Raw genomic sequence first — 18,242 nt, forward strand, 5'->3', positions numbered from 1 at the left:
TGCCTGTTTCATATTCTTGAAATATATATCTGTTGGTTCAGTTGATAATACCTATGCTAGAGAATAGCGGTAACTTGCATATACCCTTAGTATAGGGACCCAAAGGTGAAAATATTTTCTAAAACCGGGAGTCGAGGATCCCGAGTAGATTTTGTATATATGGATATGGATATATATATATATATATATTTATATATATATATATATGGTTATAGTTTTCCAAACTATTAATCGAATAAGGTTTATTCGATAACTTTAACTTTATTTTATTATTGAATATTATTTCGAATATAATTCGAAGGCGTATGACTCCTTTTATTTATTTATCTGAATATTATTTGAATATTCATTCGAGGGATTATGACTCTTTTATATTATTTATTGAATATTATTTGAATATTCATTCGAAGGCTTATGACTCTTTTATATTATTTATTGAATATTATTTGAATATTCATTCGAAGGCTTATGACTCAGTTTATATTATTTAATGAATATTATTTGAATATTCATTTGAGGATCTATGACTCCGATTATTTGCTGAGGTATATTCTTTATTTTATTAAAGAATAAGGTGTCAATAATCAAACTTATTTTCGATTATTCAAATAAAGATAATACTTTCATATAAGTATATCTTTGGTTATTTAATACTCGTTTCAAGTATAAGTTTTAATACTTCTACTTCAATTATTTTTATAAAGATTATTCTTTATGGGAATATTATTTAAATAATAATATTCAGTCATTTTCTAAATATTCTGGGGACTGATTTACTTCATTAAATCAGCTTTACTCCAAACACTCTATAAAGTGTGTTCGAGTCTTCAAAATGATTTTTAAAGTCAGAGCGGATCCCAAAACTCATTTTTATATTTAAGATCTTCCTTTTTAAGGGGATTTAAATACTCGCTCAAAACCTGGGGAATCCGGCTCTGTGGTGTATTTTATATTCGCAACGAGGTTGCAGTTTTGGTAAATGAATTGATTACTTGCCCAATGTTCGGGAAGTAAGCCCATCTAATTGAGTCGGCATAAGCGACAGGCCGGGGTACGGTCTATGAAAGTGTAAGTGGCTGGGTGGCAGTCCATCAACGCGTAAGAGGCCGGGTGGCGGTCCAGCACAAGGTCCTTATGTGGCCAGGGTGATGACCGGTGAGGGATTCATCCATCTACTAGTAGAAAAGGTTACTTATTGGTATCTTTGCCTGATCAACAAGATATCTGGTTTATGCCAAAATTCTTTCCTTTCCAAATTTATTGGATATTGCAATTCTGTTCATACTTTACATGACAGAGGTTTTCAGGAAATGTATATATATATATAGGTGTATATATATGTCGGGACTTAATGAAGTATCTCGTAACTTCATTATTTATAATGATATTCAAAGATTGAATCTATTCAAATCTTGTCTTGTAGTCTCATCTATGTGATGAACTTTTGAAACTAATTATAACTTGAACGGTGGTAGTTCAAGTAGTATTTGGGAAAGATATAAGTATATTGGGGTATCTTGTAACTTCATCTTTTAAACTTATATCTAATTAATAATTGTCTTATGAATGACAAAGATTTTCAGAAAAACGTTGAGACAAGGTTAGATATATGAGATCACCTTGCAACAATATTTTTTTTATACAGTTATACACTGGGACTTTGTGTATATTATGCATGGAAGAGGACTTCCAATATTTTGAAAAGTATATATGTATATATACTGAATATTTTGCGACTTCATCGCATTAACATATCAAACTTGGTTCATTTCTTTTGACCAAGACTTTCATGAGTATTATGAGTAGGCTCATATACTATTAATCATTATACATATTATTTTGGTGGGCTTGCTGCTCACCCTTGCTTTCTTCTTTCATCACACAACAACAGATAGAAAAGATGAACAGAACCAAGCTCCCGATTCGCAAGCGATTAGGAGACGTTCCGCAGTTTTCTAGAAGCATTGATGCCGCCGTAGCTGAGGTAGGAACTACCAATAGGCTAGGCTTTCAACTTTTGATGGACCAGATTTATTTATATTTATGAATTGTAATAATGGCAAAGAAATGTAAATTTATTCAGAAAACCTTTTAAGGTGTATTGGCAGATAATTGTGGAATAAAATGACTTGTGGTTATTTTTGGATGTTCATCTCTGAGACTATAACGTGTGGTGTGTGTGTTTATTGTGGGGTCACAGTACAGAGTAGTTGAGTAATTATTAAGATTGGGTGTTATTAAGGGAAATGGAACTCGTGACGACCCGGATCCCCGACCCCGGATCTGGGGGTGTTACAGAAATGGTATCAGAGCTAAGCGTTATAAACCTCAGAGATGATGGGACGTTAAGATAATAAGTTCACTAAGATAATAAGAACTCTTGCCAAGTTCATAGTCAGGCTACCTAACGTAGAACTGACAGTTAAAACCCTTATGGGAACCCTTATAGGTATCGTGATAGTAACATAGTTTGTTCTCGTATAGGGCAGCGGGGCACCAAACCTTGAGGTTCAGGAGCATCAGCATGAGGATGTTTTATTACAAGTTGGAGATCAAATTGTGAATCCGATGGAGTACCCTAATGAAGGACCGGATGAGGTTCAGATAGAGAATGCTGCGGTTGAGGATGTTATTCCGGAAAGGATTGTGGCTGAGGAGGATCTCATGGAGGATCCTGATGAGAATGAAGAGAGGACCGTTGAGGAACAGATGACCGTAGTCAGGGCGACTACCAGAGCAAGAATGGCCGCGAGGGTGGCACTAGAGGATGAAGAGTTACCAAGGGCACAAAGGTTAATGAGGGCAGAAGGAGTGGGGCCTTCCACGACCCCAATTATACCAGTATCAGACCCTCTTCCAGAGGCTCCTGTAGACATCCATGAGGTTCCACCAATTCCTGTTCCCTCCCCTGTACAGAGCCCAGCACATACTGAGGAAATGCCACCTTTATCCCCTGCACCATTGTCACCTGATACCGTGCTTGGTTATCCATTTGGATCTCCTGGGTCTGCACCACCTGCCCCCCATGGACTGCTAGATGCTACCACTCAGGCTTCTCTTATCGCTGATTATCATATGACTTTGGGTGGCCTGTCAGAGGCCCGGAATGTTAGGAGTGATCTGTTGGATCGACTTACTGCACCAAGGATTGAGGGTGGGATACTTCCGGCAGGATTAGCGTATAGCATGGAAAGGATTGAGGCTACCACCAGTGTTACAGCTAGGGGCCATCTTGAGGGTCAGGTTGATCCAGCTCTACTTGCGACTATCTTAGACCTCATCACCTCTGTGATGGAGCAGGTTAGGGATGTCGTGCGTGCTCACATCTCTTAATCCATGGTAGTGTGCAGAGCCAGAGCAATCAAACAAGGGTCTCATGTAGCACCGCTTTTGGAGGATTAGCCTAAGTTATGAATGATTAGTTTTAATGACGAGATGACTATCTATGGTAGTACTTTTGGGATAGGAGCGATAAGTTCATATGATGTAATCCTCTTTAATATGTTCAGTTGTTGTACCCTCGAACAAATGGTTATGTATATATTCGTTAATTTCAGTTCAGGTCAGTTTGTTTGTGATAAATCACATTGTTAATTGCTCTATTAACACTTAAGAGAGTGTCATGAAGTTTATCGAACTTAAGAATTCATAATTTGCAATCGTGCAAGGACTAAACGAGGGGAAGACTTAAGCAAAGTAAGTAAGACAAATATCCGGAGATTCTCAAAAAAAAAAATTTCCAAGTAATATGCCCCCACTAGGAAAAAGATTAAGCGCAAACCTGGAACATGATAATCAGGGAGGTTGCAATTAAGATATAAAGAACCCGGAATATAATAAAGTGGAAAATGAAGATTTTAAATTAAAAGATGACTCCAATTATGGGGAGTAGGAAGAAATATTTAGACTAAGAAAGCAAAAGTCGAGCGAGATAAGGAGACCCGAGACGGTACTCCTATACGGAAATTCATGAACCTGTCTAAACAGAACTTATATTTTATTCCCAACCACCACCTTGAGGAAACAATGTGGTGTGAAATTCTTTCAGAACCTCTAAGTCGCTAAGCTCTCAGAGTTCCAAGGAACAAGCTGGCCCAGTCGAGGCAAGAGCCTGGCTAAAGGAAATATAGGAATCATTTGAGATTCTAAATGATTGACGAATCACAAAAGACTGTTTTTATCACTTACCCTCCTAAGAGAGAGACCACCCGCCGGTGAAAGGCCAAGGAAGGCACGGAGCAAGAGATTATAATAAACTGATTTAAGTTCAGTCAATTGTTTTTGGGAAAGTAATTCCCAAAGATAAGGAGATAGTGTAAAAGCTTTAGAGCCAGAACAAAGGCAGACGAGTATGATAAATTATGAGTCTAAGTTGTAAAAGTTATCAAGATTCGTTCTGAGGACACGAATCCAGAATGACGGGATGTTTGAAATCAATGCTTATGTTGTGTTGGTAAAAAAATAAAAAAAATGGTAAGAGAAAGGAAAATAAAAAGAAACTGAAGTGGAAAGGAATACAAGGGCAATAGAGTTGAGGTATAATAATGGAGTTGGGTATGAGGAAACCCTAAAGACTCGTAGCAATAGAAATAGAAAAATATGTAATCGTCAGGATAAGGGTGATTCACCATGAGTTAAAATAGATGGTTGAAGGTGTAAGAGATACATATATTTATCCCCTGTAAGTTGGGAGGATTCGAGGAAACCTTTAGATAGTTCGAAGGATAAATAATAAGACGCGGATAGACTAAGGAGACAAGAAAGTAGGAAAGTTGGATGAAGGAAGTGACCTTCAATAATGTGAAATGTAAGACCGGTGGCTCGATACCCAGAAAGGGAGGCGCCAGGTATGAGAGATATCCCAATATTGAGGTGACTATTGAGATAAACAACGAAAGTAAATAAGGAATTATTAAGAAGAAGTTCACGTTGAACATGACCAATATCTTCCAGAACATCCATGTTATTGTTACAAAGTTAGGCAAGAAAAACGGATGACCATTGTTATCTTTTGGAGGCCATATGGATTGACCTCAATTTGAATAAGGATGCTATTATGAAATTAGGCATAGACTATCGAGGTGGGAATGACGAATAAGATAATCTATCAAGGATATATGACTAGATTTGTCCATGAAAGGATGCAAGTACCTTTTTTAAAGGAGGGATTAAGGATATAACTTTGATAACTTGAGATGAACCATAGGGGGAATGCATGAAGGTTGGCATTTCACCCTTAATAGGGATAATATGAGTTTTGACAGTATGAATTGGAAAATATTAAGGTAATGATGACCTTTAAGTATCAGTGGATAAAATTTTTCAGAAACATATAGATAATGGTTCTAGTATTAGTATAGGGTATGTGGATATGCCCTGTATCTAGGGAATACAGGAGGAACGAATCAAGGATAACCTTAGAGGTTTTACAAGGAGAAAAGTAATATTCAAAATTTTCAAGAATAGAAATGTTGATAAAGGAAATATGACGTAATTATAATGTTGCCAAGTGGGGCACGTGTTAAACCACGAGAAAGTATGGATCGAACCAGTAATGGTCGAAATTATTCAGGGCAATTAGGACTTAAGATAAAAGATGTTCTAATTATGATTGAGAGTCAGTCATGACAGTGATTAACCTCTAAAGACTGAGGCAACAACTTATGGAAAAATGGTGATTTTTTTTTACTTATCAGATGTTAAGGAAAACATCTTCACATAAGCTGTGATTGAAATGAGGTAGAAAATTTAGTTGAAGGTGGTTAAAAGACATTGATTATAAGGAACTATTACTATCAGGGAAGGCCAAAGAGGTGGCCAACACTTTAAAGGTAAGAGGATAATTATAGGCGCTTGTGCCAAAGGAATACAGTAATGATGGTTAAAACTGTGAAGGTTGTATTGTGGTTTGGAAGATTGACATTCCTTCTGATGACTGTGCAATACCCAACCGTAATAGTAGTTCGGTAAAGGTTTAATTCGTGTAATCGCCAGGAGCGGGCTATCTATCTTAGAAGGTACTATCTTGAGAATGAGCCAGGACTATATTTCAAAAAGGACTAAACAAACCTTTGAGTTAAGTCTTCTATTGAAGGTATATGATTAAGAATGGTATTAACCTGCTATCGTTGCTTTGAGCAAAACTCTTCTGCAAATTTTATCTGCTTCATGTCATGTATGTATGTCAGAATCAGGAGTGTACTCCATGAATCATGAATGGTGATTATGTTATCTCCTTAGAAGGATTTGATACGACATGTATGGACTCCGTATGGTTAGCTATTAAGACTTCATGGAAAATGAATGACTACAGTAGGTCAGTGGTGGACCATGGTAAGGCAGCAATGATTATGCGAGTATTAAGCTGATTACAACCGTGAGAGTTGTATTGGAATGGGTGTTGAGATTGAGTACCACTAATCGGGTCGTGGTAGTGTATAAGTTATCATTGATAGACTAATTAAGTAGAGTATCTACCTAGTGAATAATTATTCTTTCTTATCAATAGAGAGTCGTATTATTATATGAGGAAGGTTGCGGTGCAAGCTTAGAATTCTAGTAACGATGATGTATAGAATGAGATCCCAGATTCGATTTTCGATGTCGAGGGAGTTTCAAAGGTGATTATGTATAAGCTCGAGGAAGAGTGTGGGTCCATAGAATGATGGACGGGATAGCGAAAATATTTAGGCATGGGAAATACGAGGCTATAATGCTTAATGTTGATTTATATACGTATATGAATTGTTCTCCTATGACAAACCTCTATAGTTCAGAGGTAGGTTCCAAGCCAGATATTTTGTGGCAGTATATTTTTTTTTCACATATACAGTTCTCTTCAATTCGTTCTTTTCTCTTTTTTTCATTTCATGTAAGCTGAGAAGAACAACCCTTCCAGAAAGGGGAGGTATTGCCGAATGACTATTGATCTGTGTGATAGAAGCCTAGTAGGATACCAGCTATTGTTTAATCGTTGGTCAAGTACTAAAGGCTGGCCACCTTCTGTACTAACTAAGCGATATAACAAGTGTTCATGATCATAGTGATCTCTCAACAAATTCCTTTACTTCTATTTGATTGATCAAATTTTGGAAAATAGAAACAACTGAAAAAGGAGTAATAAAGTGGTGGTGGTATGCGGAATGGGAACACATTCGTGATACTAAGGTTGACGTGGTTATTAAAAGGTTATAGAACGCTAACGAGCAAAAGTATAACCAGTATAATATTAGGAACGGAAGGTAGTAGCGATTACGAACTGGAAAAGAATGGGTATTGAGAAGCAGAAGCTCTAATGCTAAAAGCTATAATGAGAGTCTGTGCAATAGACTTGAAAGAAATTGGAATGATCACTTAACACGGATTGAGTTTTCTTACGACAATAGATCATATGTCAGTATTGAGATGTCGCCTTATGAGATCCTTGAGGGAAGACAATGTCGATCTCCCTTATGTTAAGATGAAGTTGTAGAGCGCAAGATGCTCGGATCCGCAGTAGTCCAAAGGACCAAGGATATGATAGATCTAATCAGAGGACGGCTGGTAGTAGCCCAAGATGGACATGACACGAAAGGACAAAGAGTATGAAATAGGGGACCTAGTAATGTTATAGGTATCCCTTGGAAAGGATTGATGAGGTTCGGAAAGAAAGGAAAGCTAAGTCTACAATTTGTTGGACCCTCAGATATATTAAGAAGTATTGGGAAGTTAGCATATGAGCTAGCCTTACCCCAGAGCATGTAGCAAGTCATAACGGGTTTCACGTATCAATGTTAAGAAAGTGTAATTCGGATGCTAGACAAATAGGGGCATATGAGCGCATAGACATGCAACCAGACGTAACCTATATGGAGCAACCAGGAAGGTTATAGAGTGAAAAGGAACAAGTGCTTAGGAGAAGGATTATCAAACTAGGCAGAGTTGGTGGTAGGACCACAATGTCGAAAATTGACTAGAGAGTTAGAAGGCACAATGCTAGAAAAGCATCCCCAACTATTTTCTATCTGATTCCGGGACGGAATCCTTTAAAGGAGGGGAGACTGTAATAACCCCAATTTTTGGAAAATTTTGAAACCCTTATGAATAGTGTTTTTGCTGAATGAGAAAAATTTTCATGCCACGCTATGTAGGGGTTCTGTTATTGATCTTATGGAATATTATTAGTACTCTATGTGGTATATAAGTGTATGTAAAGATCGTCAGAATCCAATTCCGAACACTTTGATTTTTCTCGGAAATCCAATAGATACGGAAAGAATTGAGTATAAGGTAACAGGATAAAAGGATTTAAATTAAAGGATTATAATAGAGGATCGTAAAAAGGAATTTAATGTATTGAGAAAGGTTAAGGGAACCTAAGTAATAAGATCCCGGGTATGATCCCTCGAACGATAAACGAAAACGAAAGTTAAGCGAACCGTATAACAGATCAGCGGTCATTAGGCAAACAATTAAAAGCTAATCAAAGGGATTAGTGGGGGTGATGTCATCCAACCAATAGAAAGAGGACAAAGGAGGGGTGATGATATCACAAAGTGATGTAGGCATGACATAGAAGGGAAGGAAGTGTGGTTGAATTATAACCACACAAAATCAAGGTTAATTAAGTCATTAACCAAAAATAACACAAAAAATCAACCAACCAAGCAAATCATTTCATTTTCATCAAAAAAAACACAAAAACCTCTTTCTTCCCAAGCTAACTCTCGGCTTCTTTCTTAAAATTTGAAGATCCAAGCTCCACCACTTACTATTTAGCAAGGTAATTATCTAAGCTTCCCCATGGATAGTTACATACTTCCTATAAGTTTAAGCTTCTAATTCCAAGCCAATCTTTTTCTATAAATCAAGGAAGAAGATGGTGAATAGTAACCTTCATGAAATAACTTTAGTTTTCTTGAATTTTTATGAAAGATTAAGGTGATACAAGCAAGGATCAAGGTTCTTTAGGCATTCAAAGCTCTTGTGTTGTGTTAAAAAGCTTCAAGGAAGGTATAATCTCTTAACCAAGCTTTGTTATTGAATGTTAAGAGCATAATATGAGTATTTTAGTTCATGAGAGGCTTGATGGTTGTGTATGTAGAGATTAGTGAGTTTTGGGATGTTGTTGGATTGGTAAATGTTGTTGTTTTGATTAAAAGAACTTAAGTATGATTAAAGTTAAGCTTAGGCATAAGTATGAATGATTAAATTGAATTGGTTGGGGTTGTTATGATGTGAAAAGGATGGATGTTGGTTGTATGTTGGATTTGAGGTTGATTTGGGATGGTTTTGAATGGTTTAAAATTAGGAAATCGCGTAAACATAGCCGTCATAACGTCCGATTTTCTTTGGACTGTTTTTGTGCATAGCATTAGGACCCGAGAACCCCCTGCTAGATTATGACCACTGCCATGTTTAGATAACTCATGTTACGAGCTTCGTTTTGATATGTAGTCGTTCGATTCCGATGCACGGTTTAGGAGAAACGACCGTTTCAAGTAACGGCGTTTCGCGAACGAAACTTTTCCCCTCGCCTTACTTTGAAACATAGGTTAAAGACCAAAAAGGGTTAATTAATGTATGAAACATTTATGGTAAGTGTTTTAGGCAGTTGGTAAGACACTCGCGAAGGAATCGCTTTAAAACTCGTAAAGGTTAAATTATTAAAAATGGTGGAGCCGAGGGTACCCGAGTGACTTAAGCGAATCAGTGAGCGCAAAACAAGCGTTAGAGTCTAAGTTAGTTAAAGTATAGATTTACAAGTGATTTTGGTTTAATTCCAACTTACTTGTTGTTTATAGGTTACCAGACTCGTCCCGAGCCTTTTATCACCCCAAGTCGCTCAGGCAAGTATTCTATCCGTTATACTGTTGTTGTGATGTATATATTTGTATATGCATGATCTTGCGATAAATGCATATTGGTTATTTAGCAAATTCTTGCGATATATTGTAGCATGTGATATGGTATATATGCATGCCTGTTTCATATTCTTGAAATATATATCTGTTGGTTCAGTTGATAATACCTATGCTAGAGAATAGCGGTAACTTGCATATACCCTTAGTATAGGGACCCAAAGGTGAAAATATTTTCTAAAACCGGGAGTCGAGGATCCCGAGTAGATTTTGTATATATGGATATGGATATATATATATTTATATATATATATGGTTATAGTTTTCCAAACTATTAATCGAATAAGGTTTATTCGATAACTTTAACTTTATTTTATTATTGAATATTATTTCGAATATTATTCGAAGGCGTATGACTCCTTTTATTTATTTATCTGAATATTATTTGAATATTCATTCGAGGGCTTATGACTCTTTTATATTATTTATTGAATATTATTTGAATATTCATTCGAAGGCTTATGACTCTTTTATATTATTTATTGAATATTATTTGAATATTCATTCGAAGGCTTATGACTCAGTTTATATTATTTAATGAATATTATTTGAATATTCATTTGAGGATCTATGACTCCGATTATTTGCTGAGGTATATTCTTTATTTTATTAAAGAATAAGGTGTCAATAATCAAACTTATTTTCGATTATTCAAATAAAGATAATACTTTCATATAAGTATATCTTTGGTTATTTAATACTCATTTCAAGTATAAGTTTTAATACTTCTACTTCAATTATTTTTATAAAGATTATTCTTTATGGGAATATTATTTAAATAATAATATTCAGTCATTTTCTAAATATTCTGGGGACTGATTTACTTCATTAAATCAGCTTTACTCCAAACACTCTATAAAGTGTTTTCGAGTCTTCAAAATGATTTTTAAAGTCAGAGCGGATCCCAAAACTCATTTTTATATTTAAGATCTTCCTTTTTAAGGGGATTTAAATACTCGCTCAAAACCTGGGGAATCCGGCTCTGTGGTGTATTTTATATTCGCAACGAGGTTGCAGTTTTGGTAAATGAATTGATTACTTGCCCAATGTTCGGGAAGTAAGCCCATCTAATTGAGTCGGCATAAGCGACAGGCCGGGGTACGGTCTATGAAAGTGTAAGTGGCTGGGTGGCAGTCCATCAACGCGTAAGAGGCCGGGTGGCGGTCCAGCACACGGTCCTTATGTGGCCAGGGTGATGACCGGTGGGGGATTCATCCATCTACTAGTAGAAAAGGTTACTTATTGGTATCTTTGCCTCATCAGCAAGATATCTGGTTTATGCCAAAATTCTTTCCTTTCCAAATTTATTGGATATTGTAATTCTGTTCATACTTTACATGACAGAGGTTTTCAGGAAATGTATATATATATAGGTGTATATATATGTCGGGACTTAATGAAGTATCTCGTAACTTCATTATTTATAATGATATTCAAAGATTGAATCTATTCAAATCTTGTCTTGTAGTCTCATCTATGTGATGAACTTTTGAAACTAATTATAACTTGAACGGTGGTAGTTCAAGTAGTATTTGGGAAAGATATAAGTATATTGGGGTATCTTGTAACTTCATCTTTTAAACTTATATCTAATTAATAATTGTCTTATGAATGACAAAGATTTTCAGAAAAACGTTGAGACAAGGTTAGATATATGAGATCACCTTGCAACGATATTTTTTTTATACAGTTATACACTGGGACTTTGTGTATATTATGCATGGAAGAGGACTTCCAATATTTTGAAAAGTATATATGTATATATACTGAATATTTTGCGACTTCATCGCATTAACATATCAAACTTGGTTCATTTCTTTTGACCAAGACTTTCATGAGTATTATGAGTAGGCTCATATACTATTAATCATTATACATATTATTTTGGTGGGCTTGCTGCTCACCCTTGCTTTCTTCTTTCATCACACAACAACAGATAGAAAAGATGAACAGAACCAAGCTCCCGATTCGCAAGCGATTAGGAGACGTTCCGCAGTTTTCTAGAAGCATTGATGCCGCCGTAGCTGAGGTAGGAACTACCAATAGGCTAGGCTTTCAACTTTTGATGGACCAGATTTATTTATATTTATGAATTGTAATAATGGCAAAGAAATGTAAATTTATTCAGAAAACCTTTTAAGGTGTATTGGCAGATAATTGTGGAATAAAATGACTTGTGGTTATTTTTGGATGTTCATCTCTGAGACTATAACGTGTGGTGTGTGTGTTTATTGTGGGGTCACAGTACAGAGTAGTTGAGTAATTATTAAGATTGGGTGTTATTAAGGGAAATGGAACTCGTGACGACCCGGATCCCCGACCCCGGATCTGGGGGTGTTACAATAGATAACTTGTGCTTAAACCGTTATGTTGTCAAATTCTATAGACATATAGGGTCTCAATATAATTGGTGCCTATTTAGCTTCTATCTCTTTTGTGGATGTCTGGTAGAATGGTACTCGTGCAACGAAAGTTGGCGTTTATCAGTTTCGTGTTGTCTGATTAGTGTCATCACCATTGCATGCTAAGGTTGAGAATAATAAGGCTATTGAATGAAGTATTTAATGAAGTTAGGATCCCATGTTTGTCATATATATTAACTCAGTTTATCTTATTCTCGTAGTTATAATAGTTAGTGTAATTCTTAGTTATAAACATTCTCAATTTGTTATCGTCTTAGCATTGAATAATAATCACACATTGTTGCTTAGGTGCGTAATTCAGATAGTTAACCAATACAGTCTCTGTGGGATCGAATTTAATTTATATCTTATACTACTTGCGAACTCGTATACTTACGTGTAATATTAGCGTGTGTTTAGCGACTAACAAGTTTTTGGCACCGCTGCCGGGGACTCCAATGTTAATTACTAGTTTATGTGCTTACCATCAGTGGTCGTTAAAGTTCATTGACTCGGACATTGTTACTTATTTGTTTCCTTGTTTTATTTCAGGTGATCTAGCGAGGGTGTATGCAAACACGTTCGCGTACTCGTAAGAAAACACTGGATAAAGCTGAGGAATAACTTGTGGTAGTTCGTACGGAAGTTTTTGAGGAAGAAAAGAAGGTAGAAGAAGAAGAAGAGAAAGTTGAAGAGCCAATTGTAGTAGCTATGGGAGATCAAGAAGAAAATACGAAGGCTTTGATGGACTATTCTAAGCCTAAGATTAATGACATTCAGTCTAGCATCATTAGACCAACCATCACGGCTAACACTTTTGAGATCAAGTCAAGAATGATCCAGATGATACAGAACTCAGTTCAATTTAGGGGTTCTCCTACCGAAGACCCCAACATGCACATCAGGGATTTCATCGAGATATGCGATACTTTCAAGTTCAATGGTGTGACTGAAGACGCTATCAAGCTGCGACTCTTCCCATTCTCTTTGAGGGACAAAGCTAAGTGCTGGTTACACTCTCTACCGATAGGGTCTATCATAACTTGGGATATTCTTGCTCAAAAGTTTCTCACTAAATTTTTTCCCATAGCGAAGACTGCAGCAATCAGCAATGCTCTTACCAGTTTGTGCAGCAAACTGGAGAATCTCTATGTGAGGCTTGGGATCGATATAAGGAGATGCTAAGGAAGTGCCCACACCATGGCATGCCTGATTGGATGATTATCAACTGTTTCTACAATGGATTGGGTCCTACTTCTAGGCCCATGCTTGATGCAGCATCAGGAGGAGCCTTATGGGCTAAAAGCTATGATGAAACTTATAAACTTATTGAACTGATGGCTGTTAATGAGTACCAGGATCCTTCCCAGAGACTGACTCAGGGAAAAGTAGCAGGAATTCTGGAGTTGGACGCAACAACTGCTATAGCTTCCTAACTTAAGGCTTTGACAATGAAGGTGGACACTTTGGCTAATTATGGATTTGATCAAATCACTAGTGTATGTGAGCTTTGTGCTGGTCCCCATGAGACTGATCAGTACATAATTTCGAATGAATCAGCTCAGTTCGTGAGCAACTTCCAGCGATCGCAGCAACCTGTGCCAGCCACCTATCATCCAAACAACCGTAATCATCCTAATTTCAGTTGGAGCAATGCTCAGAATACGGTTCAACAACCTTATCATCAGTATCCAGCTAAGCAGTACAACCCCCTGGTTTTCAGCAACTGCAGTATGCACCAAAACAACAAATCCAGCTGCAACCAGCTAATGAAAAATCTGAATTAGAGGAGTTGAAGCTTATGTGCAAGAGCCAAGCCATTTCTATCAAGACCTTGAAAAATCAAATTGGGCAAATTGCCAATGCCTTGCTAAATCGTTAGCCTGGTACACTACCTAGTGACACTGAAGTTCCAAGAAAGAAGGAAGCTATGGAGCAAGTAAAGGCAATCATTTTGAGGTCTGGAAAGGTTTCTAATCCCGAACAAACTCAAGAGTTGACTGAAAAAGCTGGAGCTGAGAAAGAAGTAGAATAGCAGGATAAAGATGTGGAACCAAGGAAGACTACTGTTGAGCACACTTTGCCTGAGGGTAATACAGGGGAGAAACAGATCTGTCCTCTACCGCCTTTTCCTAAGAGGCTGCTGAAGAAAAAGCTGGACAAGCAATTCGAGAAGTTTCTGGAGGTGTTCAAGAAACTTCATATCAACATACCTTTCGATGAGGCTCTCGAGCAGATGCCTAGTTATGCAAAGTTTATGAAAGGTATTCTTTCATGGAAGGTGAAGCTAGATGATTTAGAGACTGTCACTCTCACGGAGGAATGCAGTGTTGTGTTAGAGCAGAATTTGCCTCTAAAGCTTAAAGACCGAGGAAGCTTCACTATTCCATGTACCATTGGAAAAGTATCTTTCGACAGATGCTTATGTGATTTGGGAGCTAACATCAATCTGATGCCTTTGTCAATTTTCAAGCAATTGGACTTACCTGATCCCAAACCAACTTACATGACCTTGCAATTGGTCGACCGTTCTATTACATATTCGAGAGGTATTGTGGAAGATGTCTTGGTTAAGGTGGATAAACTCATCTTCCCTGCTGATTTCGTCATTCTTGATTTCCAGGAGAACAAGAAGATTCCCATAATCTTGGGAAGGCCTTTCTTGGCAACTGGTAGAACCTTGATTGATGTACAGAATGGTGAGCTTACAATGCGAGTGTTGGATCAGGATGTGACTTTCAATATGTTCAATGCTATGAAATTTCCTATTGATAATGAGGAGTGCTTAAAAGTCGAGTTGGTCGATTCGGTGGTCACATCGGAACTTGATCAAATGCTAAGGTCTGATGCCTTAGAAAAAGCCTTGTTAGGAAATTCAGACAGTAAAGATGACGAAGGTGATGAGCAACTACAGTATTTGAATGCTTCTCCCTGGAAAAGGAAGATCGATATGCCTTTTGAATCTCTTGGAATTGAAGAATTGAACAAAACTCCTAAACGCCTCAAGCCTTCTATTGAGAAAGCTCTCACTCTTGAGCTTAAGCCTTTACCTGAACATTTGAGGTATGCTTTTTTAGGTGATGCATCTATTCTGCCTGTTATTATTGCATCTGACCTTTCAGGTAAAGATGAGGAAAAGCTTTTAAGAATTCTGAGAGAGTTCAAATCGGCAATTGGATAGACTATAACAGATATCAAGGGAATCAGCCCTTTTTACTGCATGCATAAAATTCTGCTAGAAGAAGGTAGAAAACCTATAGTCGAGCAGCAAAGAAGACTAAATCCAATCATGAAGGAAGTAGTAAAGAAGGAAATTCTGAAGTGGCTAGATGCAGGGATCATTTATCCTATCTCTGACAGTTCATGGGTAAGCCCGGTTCAATGTGTACCAAAGAAAGGTGGTATCATTGTGGTAGTAAATGAGAAGAATGAGCTTATTCCTACACGGACAGACACGGGGTGGAGAGTTTGTATGAACTATAGGAAGCTGAACAAAGCCACTAGAAAAGATCACTTTCCCCTGCCCTACATTGATCAGATGCTTGACATGTTGGCTGGTCATGAGTACTATTATCTTCTGGATGGTTATTCAGGTTACAACCAGATTTGTATCGCTCTAGAAGATCAGGAGAAAACTATCTTCAATTGTCCATTCGGTACATTCGCCTTCAGACGAGTTTCTTTCGGTCTGTGTGGTGCACCAGCCACATTTCAGCGATGTATGATGACCATCTTTTCTGACATGATTGGCCAGAATGTGGAAGTGTTCATGGACGACTTCTCAGTCTTTGGCGATTCTTTTGATAAATGCTTGCAAAATCTTGGACACGCCCTCAAGAGGTGCGTTGAGACCAATCTAGTTCTCAATTGGGAGAAATGTCACTTCATGGTGCGTCAAGGCATAATTCTCGGGCACAAGGTTTCTAGTAAGGGTCTTGAGGTGGATAAGGCCAATGTGGGGGTCATTGAGAATCTTCCCCCACCTATTTCTGTCAAGGGAATTCACAGTTTTCTAGTTCACGCGGGTTTCTACAGGCGTTTCATCAAGGACTTCTCGAAACTTTTAAAGCCATTGTGCAGTTTACTAGAGAAAGATGTCCCTTTCAAATTTGATGACGCGTGCCTTGCAGCGTTTGAGATATTGAAGAAGAGTCTAATCTCGACACCAGTCATAACTTCACCTGATTGGAATGAACCTTTTGAGATGATGTGCGATGCAAGTGATTATGCAGATGAAGCAGTTCTTGGGCAGAGGAAGAACAACATATTTCATGTGGTTTACTATGCTAAAGACCCTCAACGGTGCTCAACTGAATTATACTACTACGGAGAAAGAACTTTTGGCTATTGTCTGTGGTTGTTAGGTCCCAATGCGTTTGTAGAAGGGGGGGGTTGAATACAAATGGTACTGAATAATCGAATAAATGCGGAATAAAAAATGTGAAACAAAATTCAAGTTAAATAAGAATATTATTAAACTTGAAAGGTGTTACAACAACTGTATCGATTACAAGGAATTAATCTCAAATTAATTATCACAAATTTAGAATAAATTCGACATGAACTTTTTCTATTTTTGCAATAATTAGAATCAAATGCTAAACGCGATTTGAGATTAAGTTCTAGGGATTTTGATCCGCTAGATTGTTACACAAGAACAAGATAAAGATTTCTAGTTGATTGGATTTAACTTTACAATCTAGAAATTGATCTTGAAGTTTTGCAGAGAAGATGAAATATTGTTCTGCTTCTTTTTCTTTTGTTCTCGGGTTCTGTATTGTTGATTGAATAATTTGAATGAACTGCTTCTGCTTCTTTTAATCAATCAACTGAATAGAATTGAACTGGCAAGACAATCCTGAGCTCAGCAAGACAATCGGTAGGACTATCCTTAGAACTAGCAAGACAATCAGAATGAACTAGCAAGACTTTCGGTATGACAATCAATTGTCATACCGATTGTCATAGTAGTTCAAACAGATTGTTTTTGCTGAAAATAAATAGATTTAAATCCTATAAAAATTCTGGTAAGACAATCCTTTTGAATTAGCATGACTTTCGGTATGACTATTGATTGTCATACCGATTGTCATACTAATACAATCAGTTGTCTTGTTGAATTAAAACAGATTTTTAAACCAATTTAAATTCTGAAAATTCTTAATATTAATTCAGAATTAATTAATCAATTAATTTAATTAATCAAATAAATTAATCTTTTGCAGATATAATTTATTTTCTTAATTAAATTATATGACTTAATTAATTAATAGAGAATTAATACTAATCTTGAGCAGCATCTATTCTTCTGTATATCTTCTGAAAATCACTAAAATATATGAATCAATTCCACCACTTGAATGTTGACACTCGATGTACTGTCTGGTTCATGAGTGACTAACTTCCGTGACGTTTCTTCATGTCTTGAATTTGACACTTTGATTTTCTTCAGATTAAATCCTTGTAATTAATGATACTCTGACGAGATCTCTGTCACTTGATTAAATCCACGATCTTGATTTATATCACTGAGGCTTGATCAATTTTTTGAACTTCTTCCAGTGAATTAACTCCTCAAGTCTGTAGATGAACCTTATTTCTGAATCCTCTGACAGATGTTACTTTGCGAGATCTCTCTGACGGTAGATCCACTATTTACTTATTACATTCTTATTTGAGTTGAGTTGAATCCTCGAATATACAAATAGGCTATGACATATGACTTACAATCTCCCCCTATTTGTTTGTTAGACAATAACACACAAATACCTAGAGGATAACTCAACTAACAAATAAGAAAAAGATATAAAAAGAAATACAAAGTAAATAGTAGAAAAGTTCTGGACTAGATTTAACATTTTCCAGATTCCAAGTAGATGTTCCTCTAGACTGAACATATCTTCAAGTAGTTCCATCTTCATTTGTACAACCACATTTCCTG

General features: G+C 36.8%; 1 non-coding gene across 1 annotated transcript; it reads right to left on the bottom strand.

Moving 5' to 3' along the window:
- Window positions 1-13,402: 13,402 nt before the first annotated feature.
- Window positions 13,403-13,508, bottom strand: LOC141703553 (small nucleolar RNA R71). The gene has a single exon (XR_012567598.1). It is a non-coding gene; the product is annotated as a small nucleolar RNA R71 (small nucleolar RNA).
- Window positions 13,509-18,242: the final 4,734 nt, after the last annotated feature.

Source organism: Apium graveolens, unplaced genomic scaffold (assembly GCF_009905375.1).
Source record: "Apium graveolens cultivar Ventura unplaced genomic scaffold, ASM990537v1 ctg673, whole genome shotgun sequence".
Lineage (NCBI taxonomy): Eukaryota > Viridiplantae > Streptophyta > Magnoliopsida > Apiales > Apiaceae > Apium > Apium graveolens.